At 37.8% G+C, this 19,610-nt stretch overlaps 1 protein-coding gene across 3 annotated transcripts in view; it reads right to left on the bottom strand.

The window, feature by feature from the left end:
- The window catches only part of Rbcn-3A (rabconnectin-3 alpha), a 696,059-nt gene that overhangs the window by 315,866 nt on the left and 360,583 nt on the right, over positions 1 to 19,610 (bottom strand). The gene's annotated exons all lie outside the window — the stretch shown is intronic.

Raw genomic sequence — 19,610 nt, 5'->3', positions numbered from 1 at the left:
ATCAATTTCAATGCCCGGGCATATCTCATCATTCATTTATTTTTATTTCTCTTGGGTTTGAATGCATTCCTGTTCCGCAGTTTTATGAATACACGGATTAACTTTAGAGAATGCGATTTTTCTAAGCTTTATAATACAAATGTTGGTAATAGGCAAATAGACGTATGATATCATAATCTTCATGATATTCCCAGGTGTTTCCCTGTTCGCAGGCGTAAATGTGTTTATGGCCGTAAAGATCACTCGTTTAATGACCCTGGAATTAAATACTTGTTGTCTATGGGAGACTTATCATGGCGGGCATATGTTCACAATCCGACTAGTGATAATTGGCGTGTTGATTGTAAAAATCGTAATAAAGCGAAGCGGTTGTTTTGTAGAATCAAAGCTTCGTTTCATCATCGGTTGTTTAATGATAAAACATCAAAAGAAATATGGTCTGTTATAAATAGTTAAGACTTGGGCAAAAGCAAAGATGTTGTTGATGCTGACGTTGATCAGCTGAATCAAATGTTTGTTTCTTTTCAAAATGATGATCAAAGCGCCGGTAGCTTTGACAATTGGGGTGTTGGTGGACATGACGGATTCTCCTTTTATTCTGTCAGTCTTGAGGAAACTATAATGACCTCTTCATTTCCATCGCTTTGGAAAATAGGCAAAATAATCCCAATTCGGAAGTCTGATGCAATAAATGATTTCAGTCCAATTTCAATCATGCCAATTCTTTCTAAGATGGCGGAGCACATTAAAACATATTTTAGAACATATATCATCTCCATCTTTACTTCATGATGCGCAATAATGCTTTAGGCAGGAACACTACTTCGCTTCTTGTGGGCCTTACTGATAATATTCGAGACGTTGTCAGTAGTCATGGTGGTTGTGTACTTGTTTCAGTTAATTTGGAAAAGGCCTTTTCAGCCTTTTGCATTTGCTGATGATATTCAACTTTGTTTAGGTGTGGTGCAGGATTCCTGGATGTTATGCAAAGTGCTATATCGTATACAGCTTCATTTATGAGTAACTGTATGTTCCTCAACAAGTTGTCGTTAAACCTAAATAAAACGATGGCTATAAAGTTTGGTCCTAATTCTTGGCCTAAAGTTAATGTCATGTTCAATAGTTCCGAAATTGAGTTCGTGGACAGTATCTGATGTCTTGGAGTTGTTCGGGATCGTGAACTGACATTTGGGTTAACAGGGGCACCCATTGGTATCCAAAATAAATTATATGTTGAAAAAATTTTATAACTCTGAGCACTCTCTTTCAGTTGAAATGAAGAAATATATTGCACGGAGGCTAGTTATGCATTTAGTTTTATACTGTATTGAGGTTTCCTCTGGGACATTTGGCTACATTATTCGAAAATTGCAAATTGCTTTTAATAAAGTATTGAGGTACTATATTTACTCAATTAACCCTTGGCAGCATGTCACTCCATTTGTAGTTGACTTCTTAGGTTGTACTTTGGCCGACTATATTAAACTTCGTTCCTTATTGTTCTTTTATAAGTGTTATAAAAGACAGCCCTCAATGTTTTTCTTAAATGGATTTAATTTTTCCAGATCATCAAGAAACCCGCACATACAAATACCAATGTTAACGCACTTTTCAGAACGATCGTTTTGTAGCGCCCAAAAGTCTCATAGTTCGTTTTTGGGGTTCATTATTTAATCTTCATCATAATTTACACTATTCATCGTATTATCCATTGCACAAATTATCATTAATCTTCAATTAATATGTTTTCGTATAAGAATGATTTAATTGCATTCAAGTTTAACGGTCACAACAAAACTCCTAGTGGTAGAGTTATAAATTAAATACGCATGTCAATTATGCAGAGCTCCTAGCGGTACATAGTGGTACAGGAGTGATGTTTGTTCATGTTCCTGTCATGTGGTGACAGTTCAAGTGATCGTCGTCGTAATCGTATAAAAGGAGGTGCCTTTCACATACTCGGGGTAGTCGTCTGTTGATGATTGCTGAGATAAATTGGTTGGTTAGAAGAAACGGCGCGCAATCTTGGTTAAATTGAGTCCAAGTATTCTAAGCAATATTCCTTGGCTCATAGTGGGGACTGAACCACGGCGACGGGTGGGTGTATAGCAATATACACTATTCTCTGGCTGTGTTGACGCTACTGTACTACGGCGACCGGTGGGTGTGTAGCAATACACACTATTCTCTAGCAGTGCGGCGCGACTGAACCACGGCGACGGGTGGGTGTGTAGAAATACACACTATTCTCTAGCTGTGCGGACGGAATACTAGACTGAACGTGGATACTCATCGGGACGCCATCTGTTCAAGCCGCTGCCACCATTATTCGTCGATATTCTTCGGGCCGTCTTATTGTCAAGCCGCTGCCACCATTATTCGTCGATATTCTTCGGGCCGCTGCCACCATTATCCGTCGATATTCATCGGGCCGCCGCATTGCCAAGCCGCTGCCACAATTTTTCGTTTATTCGTCGATATGTATTCTTCGGGCCGTCGCATTGTCAAGCCGCTGCCACTATTATTTGTCGATATTCATCGGGCCGCCGCATTTTTAAGATGCTGCCAACATTATTCGTCGATATTAATCAGGCCGCCGCATTGTCAAACCAGTAACGTCACCGCTACGAGTTATTTACAGTTCACCAACCACATCTTCGTTCGTCGATCCACCCATAAAAAATATATCATCATCCCTCATCGATCTTCCTGCTCACATCATTGTAATACTACGGTCACACAAAACTTTGTCATTGATTAATGTAATGAGGATTGGATTATGTGTAGTGTAGTGATAAGTGTTTTTATTAAATAAACTGTTTATAACGCTTTAAGAAAAACATTGTGTTTCTCTTTCCTTCTTGTTCCCAAATCAAAAAACAAATTCTTGTGACGACCCTGGCCCCCGTTGAACCTACCCCAGCTTCAAACTGAAAACACGTCGTCACAATGGCGCCCGAGCAGGGACATTAGAAGGAGAGAAAGTGAAAAGAAATACCATTATCAAGTGCCTAAAAACAAATAACAAAACTTAAAATCAAAGAAACCAAAAATAAAAAAAATAAAAACTAAAATTGAACGATATATTGGTTAAAAGTGGAATTCTACAAAACCAAAACATGGAAATCAAAGGATTAAAAGTGTCATGGGCTTATTTGCACAAGCAAGAAGTTTTGATATGGTATTTAACCGAGTTCAGCCTTGATGCGTCGGGAAAAGTAGACGATCTACGTAAAAGATTGGCCAAATTTCTACAAGACGACCATGAGGAAAATATAGTAGCAAGACTATTAGAATTACAAACCAAGCACGAGGGTATGAGTCCAGGCAAGTCCCCGACAACACGTTTCGCTACCCAGCTATCAATTCTAACGCTGACGCCGTGTGATTCTAAATCAATAGTGTCATCGCCGATGAAAGTGGACATTTTGATTCCACAAACTCGTCGAGTCTGTGCCAAACTAACAAAGCAACCATTGTGACTGAAAGAATAAATGCACAGAATATAATGAAAGCATCATCTGTTAATACGGATAATGCGCCACAAAGTAATTTGCAGCCCCATGTAGCCAACAATCAGACACATCATTTGCCTATCTTAAATCAAATCCACAAATGGAATATGGATTTGATGCTGGTAAAGACCCCATAGGATTCGTTGAGCGGGTCGAAGAATTAGCTGAAATGTATCCAGTGGATTTAAATCAGTTAAAGATTATGCTGGAATTGTTTCGAGACAAAGCATTAATCTGGCACCGCCAGTGGACAACACGGAGACTTTTTGAACTTCTTTCACACGGTATTTCGAATAGCTGTATGATCAAATAAGAAAGCTAACCCAACCACACCGAGAACTATTTAAGGCCATTCAAAATCTAATGCAACGTACTAGCATCACGGAGGAACAAAAAAATAGAGAAAGTTTTCAGAAACTCACAATCGGATTACCAATGGTGTATTCATCGTAAGGATATTATATCTTTGTCGAAGTTGATAACTGTGACCTTAAGTGCGTTCCAAATCGTGGGCGGCAGGAGCCTCCCCGAGATCAACAAAATTTTAACCGACAGAGTGATCATTATAAAAATAAATTTTATGGCGCACATGATGATCATCCCCTGAAAAGAAATTCTCATTTGGAAGAAACAAATAAAAGTAAACCCTCTCCGAATAGGAGCCATCAAAATATTAACACTTTTAATTGTGAAAAGTACCGCCTAACAGCAACAGTTTTAATAGAAGAACGTTTGGTAACAGGAGCTACTAACTGCTTCATAAAACGAGAGGTTGCAGAGGGCTTACAGGAGAATCTTATCTACAAGCAACAAGAAGCGAATGTCAATATAAACGATGGAACGGCTGTAAACATCACCAAATCTCTTGTATTGCATATCACGTTTGGAAACTAAAGCTTCGATTGCCGTGCCGGGTAGTCCCGCAGTTTAAAAAGGATAGTATATTGGGGCTTGAGTTCTTAAAATAACTTCCCACCACCACTCATTGCGCAGGACTGAGTGTGAGATAAAGTAAGCCAACAATTCAAATTGAACACTGTGCTTTGGTCGCTGCAGCTGACACCACCCACAACGGATGCCTGTTTGTAGTGGAACAATACAAATCGCCAGTCATCGCTGTTGTCCGAGGCGATAATAGTGACATCCGCACCGTACATTTGAGTGGGATGAAACAGTATTTTGAATGATGAGTTTACTATTGCAATCCGTAGAAAAGATAAATATCTTGTGTCCCATATATGAACTTATGTTCCTTTATTCTATTTGTAGATTTCACAGTTATAGAAGAAAATATTAGTTCATAAAAATTCCATACAGAATGAAGCATACTACTCAGTACCACAATACAATTGACTGAAACGATGGAGCAAGTTAGTCCAGTCCCAAAAATTTACGAGAGCAAAACAAAATAATTTCGCTCTCATATGGAACGGGTCAAAGCACCGAGACGCCGAGGTATATTTTTCGAGGAGGGCACCGGTCTTAATACAAGGAGAAACAAAGTGATTCATCCCAATCCTGGTAGAAGCGCGGATGCCGACACCGAAAAACGTGAATCGATGTCATCTCACCATCCCCCAAACAAATCCGGTGTTCAGTCAGCAGTACAAGTTGGCTCCGCATCATCGACCAAATTGTCATCGTCTTTGAGTGCACCACCAAAACCAGTGTGTACTAGCCAACACTATCTTGAAGAAATATTTACATCCAACGTTGACTCAGACGCCACCACCAACCATGTCAACACACAATAAACCACAGAACCAATCCAAACTAACCAGGCAGTCTTCTATAAAGCACAGGTCAGCGACAGCTTTTCTAAAATAAGTGAGTACATTACCACTCTGTAAGATCGCATAGATAAATTGAAAAACATATGGAAGAAAGGCCACAGAACCAAGCTACTGATCAAGCAAGGTGGACAACATTACCGCATCATTATTTCCAATGAAAGTTTTCCTACGAACCTCCGCAGCAGTTCCTAATATTCCTTTACATTCGACGGAGCCGAACCAAAGTAGTAATGTCGGAGAATCAAACTATTTGGATGTCATTCCTCTAGACTTCCCTGCTATTGAAAGACAATAACAACGAGTAAGCCGTTTACGGGGAACAGAAAGAAATCAGAGGGACGAAGGGAGGCCATGTAACGCCCAAAAGTAGCATAGTTCGTTTTTGGGGTTCATTATTTATTCTTCATCATAATTTACACTATTCATCGTATTATCTATTGCATAAAATTATCATGAATCTTAAATTATCTTGTTTTCGTATATGAATGATTTAATTGCATTCAAGTTTAACGGTTACAACAAAACTCCTAGTGCTAAAGTTATAAAGTAAATACGCATGTCAATTAAGCAAAGTCCCTAGCGGTACAGGAGTGATGTTTGCAAGTTCCTGTCATGTGGTGATAGTTCAAGTGATCGTCGTCGATTGCCTTTTACATACTCTGGATAGTCGTCTGTTGATGATTGCTGAGATAAATTGGTTGGTTAGAAGAAACGGCGCACAAACTTGGTTGAATTGAGTCGAAGTATTCTAAGCAATATTCCTTGGCTCATAGTGGGGACTGGACCACGGCGACGGGTGGGTGTATAGCAATATACACTATTCTCTAGCTGTGTTGACGCTACTGTACTACGGCGACGGGTGGGTGTGTATCAATACACACTATTCTCTAGTTGTGCGACTGAACCACGGCGACGGGTGGGTGTGTAGCAATACACACTATTCTCTAGCTGTGTTGACGCTACTGTACTACGGCGACGGGTGGGTGTGTATCAATACACACTATTCTCTAGCTGTGCGACTGAACCACGGCGACGGGTGGGTGTGTAGCAATACACACTATTCTCTAGCTGTGTTGACGCTACTGTACTACGGCGACGGGTCGGTGTGTAGCAATACACACTATTCTCTAGCTGTGCGACTAAACCACGGAGACGGGTGGGTGTATAGCAATATACGCTATTCTCTAGCTGTGTTGACGCTACTGTACTACGGCGACGGGTGGGTGTGTAGCAATACACACTATTCTCTAGCTGTGCGACGCGACTGAACCACGGCGACGGGTAGGTGTGTAGAAATACACACGTGGATACTCATCGGGCCGCCATCTGGTCAAGCCGCTGCCACCATTATTCGTCGATATTCTTCGGGCCGTCGCATTGTCAAGCCGCTGCCACCATTATTCGTCGATATTCATCGGGCCGCCGCATTGTTAAGCCGCAGCCACCATTTTTCGTCGATATTCATCGGGCCGTCTCATTGTCCAGCCGCTGCCACCATTATTCGTCGATATTCTTCGGGCCGCCGCATTGTCAAGCCGCTGCCACCATTATTCGTCGATATTCTTCGGACCGTCGCATTGTCAAGCCGCTGCCACTATTATTCGTCGATATTCATCGGGCCGCCGCATTTTCAAGATGCAACATTATTCGTCGATATTAATCAGGCCGCCGCATTGTCAAGCCAGTAACGTCACTGCAACGAGTTATTCACAGTTCTCCAACCACATCTTCGTTCCTCGATCCACCCATAAACCATATATCATCATCCCTCATCGATCTTCCTGCTCACATCATTGTAATACAACGGTCACACAAAACTTCACACAAAACACGTCATCTCATAAATAATTGCCTTACAGGGTCTTCAGCAGAAACTTCATCACGCCATAACTCGGAAGTTCTTAATATACTCACCAAGGGCTTTCACCGCCAAAAGGAATTATCTTTGCCCCAATATGTAGGTTTACAGTAGAGTTGTGCCAAAGGAACTATATGGAGCTATCTACTTCATTTCGCAGTTCCAATGGCCCACATTGATTCTTTGAACAAACTGCGTATACTTAATATCACACATTACCTTTCATGATGTTACTCATACGTTTTGGAACTAGTACAAGGAACTAGATTACCCAACTCTAGTTCACAGTGTAATTTACCTTTAGTCATTTTTTTAGAGTTTTGCTTTTCCGCCGTTGCAATTTAAGGGAGAACGTAAAAAAATTCATGGGGAATTGCCGTTCATGGTAACCCCCATTATGTTATTCGCTTAATCTGTTATGAATATATTGGGCTTTCTAGCCATTAACTAAATACTTTTCTTTCATTCACTTCGTAAGGCACCAGGGTTAGTAGTTAGGTTGATAGTACGGGTTAACAGGGGATAACATGGATGGGAGGGCATTCAATAGGCACAACAACACCTGCGCTGATCAACTACGGTTTAGAGAAGTTTAAATCAATCTTTTCCTTTTGTGCATGCTCCTACAGATCTATTAAAATCCTTCATGTAGCTTAACGCCCATAGACGGTAGCAAGACCCCAACCCCGCTGGCGAGCAATGACGAGTCCTTCGGTAAACTCAGAAACTTGTTTTTGCACTGCGTTAAACCCACAATTTTAAAAAATAAACATTTCTGTTGATATAAATGTGGGGTAATTTTCCTTGAAATTTTAAACATGTTTCGTTTTCGGCATACTTATCTGTAAAAAGTAAACTTAGGTGGGATAAAATGTACTCCTCATGAAAGCTTTTTAAATCCTTCTTTCGATTAAAAACAATCTTATTACAATTTATATAAAGAAATAAATAGATATTCGAACCACGAAATTGCACCCCTTATTTCACCCATTTTTGTAATATATGTGTTAATAACCGAATTTAAAATTATTATGAAAACGTCAAATCGAATTTTGTGTCAGTCTCAGAAAATAACAAAATCGAAAATAATCTAAATAATAATATAAATAAAATGACAAAATCTACTTCCTTACATGCGAAAAAATACATAAATACAAAAAATGTCTGAACCCAAAGATCCACTGAAAGATAAGACATTTCAGAATTGAATTTATCCTGACACTTAGTCCGTAAAGCGAAATCATTTACATTGCGATATTCGGTCAGGCTAAGAAAATATTACCATACGAAAAGAGCAACGTCTCCAGATATTTTTTTTTTTTATTTATTTTTTCTGAAAATTTTCAATCGAAATGGGGATGTTCAAATATTAACATAACATTGTTCCACAACATCCCATACAGGACAAGAGAGACTTTTCTCATATCAATGAGTGCACCCCGGATTCATATTTAGCTCAATGATATGGGACCTACAGTTTATCGCCGAGTCAGAACGGCGTGTCTTAAGACACCACTTGTGGAGAAGTTTTTCAAGGCTGAAATACTCAGAAAATGTCGCCAACATTACTGAGGGGTATTTTTGCCACCGTTGAAAAATGTTTGATGTTGGCTGGCCGGGGAATCGAACCCCCGACCCTCTGCGTGCAAGGCGGGCGTGCATACCATTGCACCACGGTGTTCAAATATTATTATTATTTTTATTTATTATTTCAAAGTTTACAAAAATTCTATTAAATTACAATTTTTCAAGGTTTGACTTAAATATGCATGTACATCTATGTATATTCCTCTTAACATTTCATATGTTGTGAGACGGAATGGCACTAAATAAAATTATTTGTGTGTTAATATAAGCGAAATCAAATTTGGAGATTAATTAAATTCATCTATTATTAATCTTCTGTATTGTAAACTACTTGTTAAGTATTGATACAATGTTTTAAATCCTCTTGTGTCGTTTAATATTTTCAAAACATCATCGTATGATAGGTAGGCTTTTAAGAAGCATTGTTGTCTGTATACTTTCAGAACGGGACATTTACCAATAAAATGAAAAGTATATTCTACTTCGTCTAATTTACATAATGATCAGAGGCCTACAGAAGAGGACTTAAAACATCGAGAGTTCAAGTCTAATAACACTGCTCAACAAAATTGAAAAAGTTGAATGTTTCAGACGAAGTTGCAGTTGTTTCTAGATGAAATCGGCGAGTTATTCTCAAATCCGGTCCCGGTTTTTCTCCATCAGCTCTTGTTTTTGAGATATAGCTCAAAATCGGTTTTTACGAGTTTAACCCAGACTTTCGTTATTTTCGGATACAAACAAGTATTTTTTGTGGGTTTTTCGACATTAATATATTAAGGAGATGTTGTACGCTCGATACAAATCGGTTTTGAAATAGTTATGGCGATTATATATCAAAAAGTATAGAAAATATACGACGGACCTTGTAAAAATTGCTTATTTTGAGTACTTTAACCTGTAATTACGTCATCGGGGGAAGTCATAGGATCTTCATATGGCAATGCGGATATGCTTCGGGTGTCTACTATATAGTCCAGTATTCAAATATATAATATAAAGTTCATAGCGCCCATGATTCGACCATAACCTAAAAATCATCATGAAGACTGCCATTGAAAAGTGAATGGCTTATGTGGTCATGATAGCACTGGTAAATGATTTCCCTTTAGCAGTCTTCATGCCGATTTTTAGGTTACGGCCGAATCATGGGCGCTATGAACTTTATATTATACATTTGAATACTGGATTATATAGTAGACACCCGAAGCATATCCGGAGTACCAAATGAAGATCCTATGACTTCCCCCGATGACGTAATTGCTGCGTAAAGTACTCAAAATATGCAATTTTTACAAGATCCGCCGTATATTTTCTATATTTTTTGATATATACTCACCATAACTATTTCAACAACGATTTGTATCGAGCGTACAACATCTCCTTAATATATTAATGTTGAAAACCCCACAAAAAATATTTGTTTGTATCCGAAAATACCGAAAGTCTGGGTTAAACTCGTAAAAACCGATTTTGAGCTATATCTCAAAAACAAGAGCTGATGGAGAAAAACCGGGACCGGATTTGAAAATAACTCGCCGAATTCATCTAGAAACAACTGCATTTTCGTCTGAAGCAAAAGTCCTGTTGACCAGTGTAATCCACCCCTAGCTTTGATGAGAACACCAACCATATATAAGAAGGAAAATGTAGTAAAGAATGTGATTCACCGAAGTACATTAATTGTGAATATACATAAGTCGTGAAATTGTGAACTTCAAGTCAGAGAAATGTTATCACACAAATCTTTAGTATGAAAGGATTTAAGGATATTTTTCGAGTACAAGCATAATGGATTAATATCCGAAGCAGGCACATATTGAATTTGTTGGCTTATTCTGCAGCCCAATAAGATCTTTCTCTAATAATACGATTTGCTAATATTTTAGGCAATCTGTGATTCGGTAGGATTAGCGCTCTATTTATGTAGTTGAAATGAATTTTTAATGTATCAAGATATAAACATGTTAAACCATTTCAAGAAATAACATGTAATTTGGTGTATTTTTGGGAAGACGTAACATTTTCTTAACAAAGAACCTTAAGAGTTTCTCTATTTCTTCGTGCTTTAAATAACCCCAAATTGGTGCTCAATAGAAAAGGATTGACCTGGAAGCTGCAGAAAAATTTTCAGTTTATTTTGCTTTTTGAAAGCGAGATTGTATCTTTTAAAAGCGAGATTGTATCTTAATTCATCACCTAAATATTTATAACTATTGACGATCTCTATGTTATTATCACCGTATTTCCAGCATAAAGTTTTTGATATTCTTGGCCCGTTACGAAATATTACAATTTTCGATTTATCTAAATTTACTTTTAAACACCACATATTACAATACTCGTATAAAGAGTCAATCATTTGTTGTAGCTTAAGCGTAGAATCGGACAATATAACAATATCATGATAAATGATTTAAATGAATTGAGTATAATAGATTAACAAAATGTTGACGAAAATCATCCGTTGTAAGTTCACCCATCTGCGTGAGGCGTTGCTTCCTCAGGCTTTTTGCAAGGTTCCACCAGTCTTTGGACGTGGACACAAAGTTCAGTTTGGTTATATTTTCGTTATAAAACTCCAGTTTCCTTGTATAACAACACCGTTGCACTTAGGTATCTTTCTCTGTTGACCAATGTGTTCGCACTTCTATAATTGTTAAGATACTTCATACTTTTACGTAGACGTGCACACATCATACTTTTACGTAGACGTGCACACTTCCAACTGAACTATTTTTGTTTGGGCTCAAAACTTTGGGGTTTTTTTCGTTCTATATGAGCGCTTCGAATTTTATTTTTTATTGTTTCGACCAAAACGTCTATAGATCCATCCATTTTATTGTTGTTAGTTAGTTCACTAAGACTTTGTGAATATGACAAAGCAGCCTGTTTGTTCCAAAAAAGTTTGACTGGTTCTTTATTTCTTGTAAGAGTATTATGTGCATTTGGGATGCGAAGTTCTATTTCCAATGGCATGTGGTCAGAAAAGGGGTTTCTTCCAATTGTTAAGTTATGTGTGAATGTTAATAGACCAATAGAGCATATACAATAATCGATTACTGAGCAAGCACCACCACAACCACAGTAACTTAATTCACCGTCTAAATCCCCGTTTATCCTGCCATTCAGAACAATTCCGCCTATGTTATCAAGAGTCTCTAAAAGACGTTTACCGCAGGTATATAGAACGTTATCTTTCGAGTGACGAATGTCTTTTATATATGGAAATTCTTGAAGAAGTTGCTTATCTAGGATTTGTTCAGCACCTATTCTGGCGTTGAGGTCACCAATAATACAAAAGTTGACTGGTGAGAGTTGGTTTAAGAAGTCATCGAAAGAGCAGAAATCATCCTCCCAATTCGTACAATTTAAGTAGCGTGGAATAAAATAAAACAAATCGTTGTTAAATTTGGCAGAAAGTGCGACATTGTTATTTGGAAAAGATGTGAATTTTAAATTATATATTTTTTCCAGAGATCTCCTGAAACCATAAAGACATCCACCTTTAGCACGGCCAGCGTTGTGTATTTTTACCGCATCGACCCAGTGAAGTAAGTAATTTTGAAATATACGTGAGAAATTATGACGTTTTTCTTGAGTAATGTATAAGAAATAAAATTTCCAAAATTCAGAGAGCTTGCGAGATTTGCTACGTTGTATGAGAGTATCCGGCATTGATGGAATTGCTATTGAGTGGAGGCTGTTGCTTGAATTTCTAGTTGATTTTCTTTAGCATGACGAGAAGTAACAGATGCGCTAATATTTGAGTCCCGAAATATATTATTTAAAAAATCAGCATCCGAAGTGTTATAAGCTACTAGATTTCCAAAGGCCCATGTATACCTCTTGTCATTCACATATATACAAAACTCGCCCAGCCTAACTTTTAGATTAATATTTGTTTTTAGTAGTGATTTACTTACTTATGTTGTTCATCTTTGGTGTAATCTTTATGTATATAAAGGCTATGCTCATTCATACTTTTTTTGGTGCAAGACATTTATAACTTGCAGACAGCTCTCAAGATTAAATAAAAATGAATTTGTCTTACTAGATATTTTACGTGCTCCCACAATGTTTATGTCGACGTTGAGAACATTAGGTGTAAATTTTGTCAGCTCTGCTCTTGCATCATTTAACTTTGTGTTTCTCAATCCGCTGACGATAATATTGGAACATCTGGTTTTGCGGTCAATTTTTTCCAATCTGGACTCTAATCAGCATTAGAGTTGGGCAATCTCGTTCAATTGAACGATCCGGATCTCTGTTCTCGTTCAAAAAGCAACGTGTGAAATTAAGTATACGCAGTTTTGTCAAAGAAATTACCGGTGTCCATTGAACGAGATAGTTATCCGGATCGTTCAATTGAACGAGATTGCCCAACTCTAATCAGCATATGTCTTGTCGCAGTTTATTGTTTTCCACCTTGAGTTCATTAATTTCTTCCTTCATACTTAAAATATCATCATTTTTGCCACATCACTTAATTTATCGTCCAATAGGCTCATTTGTTTGTTTACATTAACAACAAAACATCCGAATGGTAGAGACAATAGAGCAAAAGAAAACAGGCACTTGATACTGGTAGCAAAGAACTTCAATAATTTTTGAAATTTTGGTTGTTGTCAATAGATTCTTGAATAATACAGGAACAAATAAACTCCGAAAATATCCAGTAATGTATTATTTGTGATATACACACGTTTTATTTAATTATTTTATTAATTTAATGAGAACGATATACTTGCGACAGCTGAAGAACAGGGTTGCCATCTCCAAATATCATTGTAAAGATAAAAAGTAAGAACGGCGTTAAGTTCGGCCCGGCCGAACTTGTTATACCCTCCACCACAAGTTGTATTGAAGTAAAATGGAATAATTGTTGTTGTTGTTGTTGTAGCAACACGAACACAAACACATTTCGGTAAAACAATGTGAGGCACCGTTCTATGGGGGCTATTTCAAAACGTCTTTAGACTCAATGAAGACTAAATACCAAATTTCCTATATTTCGGTAAGAAAATGTGGCTAAAACTTAAAAATACCGAAAATCAAGAAATACGCTTCTATGGAGATATAGGAAGACGTGGACCTATACTGATAATACTCTTCTGGAGTATTTTATAACTCTTGGAAGACTAAATAACGAATTTCAGCCATTTCGGTGGGATATTGACGTCACAATCTTCAGTATTACGAAAATCGGGAAGTACCGTTCTAAGGGGGCTATATCGAAGCGTGGACCTGTACAGACAAATTTCTGGCGAACAGTTTTATATCACATTGAAGACCAAATACCAAATTTCAGCCATTTTGGGGGAATATTGAAGCCACAACCTTCAAAATACGGAAAATCGGGAGGTACCTTTCCATGGGGGCTATATGAAGGCGTGGACCTATACCGACAAATTTAAAGGGGAGGTACACCCAAGGAAGTCTAAATACCAAATTTCAGCCATTTCGGTCGAATATTGAGGCCACAACGTTCAAAATACCGAAAATCGGGAGGTACCGTTCTATGGGGGCTATATGAAGGCATGGACCGATACCGACAAAGTTCTGGGGGAAAGTTTTATACCACCAACGTAGACTAAGTATCAGCCATTTCGGTGTGATAATGAAGCTAAACCCTTCAAAATACCGAAAATCGGGAGGTACCGTTTTATGGAGGCTATATGAAGGCGTGGACTGATACCGACAAAATTCTGGGGGAAAGTTTTATACCCCTAAAGAAGACTACGTACCAAATTTCAGCCATTTTGGTAGGATAATGAAGCTAAAACCTTAAAAATACCGAAAATCGGGAGGTACCGTTCTATGGGGGCTATATCAAAACGTGGACCGATATATCCCATTTTCAATACCAACCATCCTGCAATTAATAAACACTTATGTACCAAATATTGACTCTATATCTTTAAAATTGCGAACTGTATCTTGATTTCAACAGACAGACAGACGGACGGACAGACGGACATGGTTAAATCGACATAGAATTTTATGCTGATCAATAATATATATACTTTATAGGGTATCCGACGAATATTTCGATGTTTTACAAACGGAATGACAAATTTAATTATACCCTCCATATGGTGGAGGGTATAACTATTCATTCTTTAGAAATCAATAACAATCAATTAAATAAAAATAATAGTTGCCAAGAATGCTTATTACTACTGCAAATGTATTCAATGCAGAAGCAATATCCGCGAAACTTGGATGACTATTAACGAAATTATTAGAAAGAAATGTGGTAGCATTGATGAAACCATGAAATTTATCTTTGCAAACCGAAACATCATCGAAGTCACCGAACATTTTGCACGACAAAGAAACCCTCCCAATAACAGTAAACAAATCACCTTTATTATGTCCGTTGTGTTGTTTAGATCTGAAGAATCAAATTTGCAAATTTGAAATTACATCTAAACTTCTTATTAAAACTTTCGAAAATGTACGGACCTGGGCCATATACGTTAAAAAAGGTCCTTATGGAAAATTTAATTACACATTAATAATTATTGCCACTCAATTTGATTTTCAAGTTTTCTTGTTGTGAAGACAAATTGGCTCCAACCGCTAAATGAAAAAGGTCCCAAAAATACGGTAATATTTTCGTATGGTTTGTCGTTGTTTTCCATATATATCTGCCTGAGTGGTGCATATTTTGATTATCGAATTGGGGTGTTATTTCATGGTGCCTTATTTCTGTAGGCCAACAATTTACACGACTTCGTGAATGTGAGCGATAATTTCTGACTTTTTTAAAGTAGTTCCATTTTCCGGTAAAATAAAAGCCCTGGACAACTTTGAATCATTTGCCATAATATTTTGAATTTTTAAAAATAATATTTGAATTTCTAATGAATTGCTATCTGTATATTCGTAGAGTAATTACCCAGCAAAAAGTTTGCCTCCAAAGAGGCAGTTAAATGATATGTACAAGTGATCTGGAAGTGCATCAAATTATGCATTTTCACTCATGATTTTTACAAGAGCGTGACTACTGAAAGAGGCACTCCATTGCACTGCATTTTAACTGACCCTTTGGCACTGCATTTTAACTGACCCTTTGGCATTGCATTTTAACTGACCCTTTGGCACTGCATTTTAACTGACCCTTTGGCATTGCATTTTAAGTAACCCTTTGGGGTTAAATAGGAGGCAGTCCAAAGCACGTGTTTTGATACAGGCATTCTGCGGAAATTGAGCAAGCCATTACAAAATATGACAGAACAAATAAAATGCATTATTTGTGTAAAACAAAAATATTAAGAACTTTATTACATTAACACAAATTATGAATATTCTCCATTGAATTCAATCACAAATATGCGTGTTTCCTCCGCTCTCCCTTTGTTCCAAGCTGAACTGTTTTTGCTTCATTTGCTAAATGGGTCGTCTTTCCATCACCAGATAAGATTTCGACATGTACTCCAACAGTACGCCATTCGGAAATTTTCTTCTCTTGAGTTACCGGAAAAATGTTCACAAATGAAATATTATTTAGTTTGTATTAACAAATGTTTGAAAATGTTAACACGCTTATCTCTTATTGGAAAATGTATGCCGCTGTCTGTAGAGATGTACAAACTAATTTATGTTAATGTAGGGATCTCTAACAACTGCTAATAATATGTAGCGAACGGAGTGCCTTTTTCACGACTCCGTTGGGACTGCATCCGGATGCTGTTAAATTGTGAGGACTGGAGTGCCTTTTTCACGACTCCGGTTGAACTGCATCAAAACATGCCGTGACAGAACTAGTCCACATTGCACTGCTTCCAATTTATTTTGCTGGGTATAATGAATTATCCTAGCGTTAAGTATATGAATTATATTAAGCACTAAAATCCATTGTGAATAGAAATAAGTATTTAAGAACTAGTGGTTACTTTCGTTAAATCTCTTTTTAATTGTATAAAACTCAACGAAGTAACCTAAAACTAAGCTAGCATTGTTATGAATCTAAAAACGAACTTCCAACGAACTATCCAGATACAAAACGGTGAGCATCCTCTTCTCTTCCCTTTTTTAACCCTTCTCTTATTATTTTATAAATGAAACAGAAACCCACGTTTTATAACGTTTCTTGAAATTTGTTCTTTTCATTTCATGCTATTATTGCAATATTATTTTCCTTTTGGTTGGAGAATAATATTGCTAAGATCACAAACATCTCATCCATATAAACATACAGTCCACTCGTCTCATTGGTGCTAATCTTGGTTGGGATTTCATTTATATTCATGGTCCTTCGAGCCGGATATTGCGCATATGTTTACATCAGATGTCAAAACGAAAAATCAGTTGTATTCTCCAATTTGCTAGTTGCAAAAAGCAAGGTTGCTCCTCTTCAGCCTGTCTGTTTACCAAGACTTGAACTCAGTGGAGCTGTTCTTCTCGCAAAATTAGTCAGTTATGTTATCTCAACTTTTGAATTTAACTTCACTAGTGTAAACCTATGGACAGACTCAACAATTGTTTTAGGTTGGTTGTCAAAACCCCCTTGGTCATGGGAAACTTTTGTCGCCAATCGCACGGGTCAGATTCTGGAATTAGTTCCAAATGGTGTGTGGCGTCATGTACCTACGCATGACAATCCAGCCGATCTTGGCACAAGAGGATGTAGACCTCAAGATTTAGTGACAAATGCTTTATGGTTTAATGGTCCCAAATGGCTCACAAACCACCCTTCTGAATGGCCCAAGAAAAATGCAATAGCTATCCCAGATATGGGAAAACGCGCAAACGTACAAGCTATGGTAGCCGTTGAAGAAGAAGACATCGATTTTTTGAAACCATTTTCAACTTATCATGGAGCTCTGAGAGTATTCTCATATGTATATCGGTTCTACAATTGTTTAAGCAGGAGTAGAAATTCCCCCAAAAATAGTTCCCCGCAGTTTTCACACTCTGAAGCTTTTTCGGCCAAATATGGACTCATATATTTTTATCAGCGCAAATTTTATGAGCAAGAATGTAAGGGTTAGGAAGGCGGTAAAGAAATTTCACTCAAAAGCCCTTTCAAATCGCTTAATTCGTTTTTAGATCACAACAATATTTTGCGTGTTAATGGTAGATTGGCCAACGCAGATCTTCCCTATATTGAACGACATCCGATGATAGTCTCTGGAAATTCTCGTTTGGATGGTCCAAACCGAATTTTATATATCTCGTCTCAAACCTAGATTTTCAAAAAGAGACCTTGTACCCAGATTATGGCCCCATTACCTCCAGAAAGATGCGTTTTGACTCTCCCTTTTCATATAACTGGTATTGATTTCGCAGGCCCCTTTGAAATTAACCCAGATATGCCCAAGGGTTGATAGTGACCATGATCATTTTTTACACATTTTTTCTATATTTTTCTGACAAAAATTAAAATTTTTTGGACTGGGCCCCTCCGAAATGATATGCAGATGTATTTCTAGCTATATCCTTGAGGTCAGTAATAAAAACGTTAGTTTGATAAAGCTTACATGTCATGAAAACAAGAATTTTTTTTGTCCTATATATAGGACATTGAGCATATCTGGGTTAAGAGTTCCACTTTGAGAAATGCTCCCATTCCGAAAGGTTACGTTTGCTTATTTGTGTGTTTTGCAACCAAAGCTATCCATTTAGAGCCATGCTCTGAACTCTCCTCTGTGGCTTTCGAGGCGTCCTTTGCTCGATTCGTTGGGAGGCGAGGACTACCCTTTCGCATAGTATCTGATAATGGGAGGAATTTCATTGGTGCTAGCAGAAAATTGCTTAGAGAATTTTCGCATTTTATTAAAGCTGTTCCCATTGAGATTTAGTCCCCCACATGCACCTCACATGGGAGGGTTGTGGGAATCAGCTGTTAAAAGCTTCAAGCACCATTTCAAACGTATTGCAGGAGCACATAGGTTCACTTTTGAGCAATTTGCCACAGTATTAGCTCGTATAGAAGGAGTTCTGAACTCTCGTCCAATTTCAGCTGCTATTGAAGAATCTTCGGACATTACAGCTTTAACTGCAGGACATTTTCTTAGTGGTTCCCCAATTATGGCTTTACCCGAACCACTTTCTGACAATTTATCCCTTGTAAATAGGTGGATTAAGTTAAAAGCCATTCATCAGCAATTCGCAACAAGATGGAAAGAGGATTATTTAAAATCTTTGCATAAACGCTATAAATGGAAAAACTTCACTCCCAATTTAAAACCTGGCGATTTAGCTGTCGTAATGAACGATATACTACCACCAAGCGAATGGCGCTTGGGTAGAATCGTAACGACACATTCTGGTAGTGATAATTACGTTAGAGTGGCTGTCATTAAAACAGCGTCTGGAATCATTAAAAGACCAACTGTTAAACTTTGTTATTTACCCCTGTTCGACTCAGATTCGTAATACTATAACGATTTCATCTCATTCTCTACTCAAAATCATCTCATTCTCTACTCAAACTCGTACCATGCTTTTCTCTGAAGATCAAAACAAATACATACGCTTATTGAATTATCTCGTCTCATACTCATTTACTACACATGCACATTATCATTTCCACCCCCACTACCATTACATTTTACTAACAATGTTTTACATTGTAGGTCAAACCGCAAAACTGACACCCGTCAACTATATCAATGCGTTATTTGCGACAGAAGTCATGCACTCCGGTTTTGTCCCGAGTTCATCCTAATGCGGGTGGAAGACCGGAGAAAAGTAGTCAGAGACAACGACTACTGCATGAATTGCCTTGCGAGAAGTCACCAGGTCCGAAGATGCCACTCAAAGGTTTTTTGCAAAAAGTGCGGTAGCCAGCACCATTCTATGCTGCACCCAGAATCCTCCACCACCACAATAGTACGTCAAGAAGACTCC

The sequence above is a fragment of the Musca autumnalis genome, unplaced genomic scaffold (assembly GCF_047663935.1).
Source record: "Musca autumnalis isolate F117 unplaced genomic scaffold, ASM4766393v1 scaffold_3, whole genome shotgun sequence".
Taxonomy (NCBI): Eukaryota; Metazoa; Arthropoda; class Insecta; order Diptera; family Muscidae; genus Musca; species Musca autumnalis.
The sequence above is the reverse complement of the archived record's forward strand: the minus strand, read 5'-3'. Positions and strand labels throughout refer to the sequence as shown.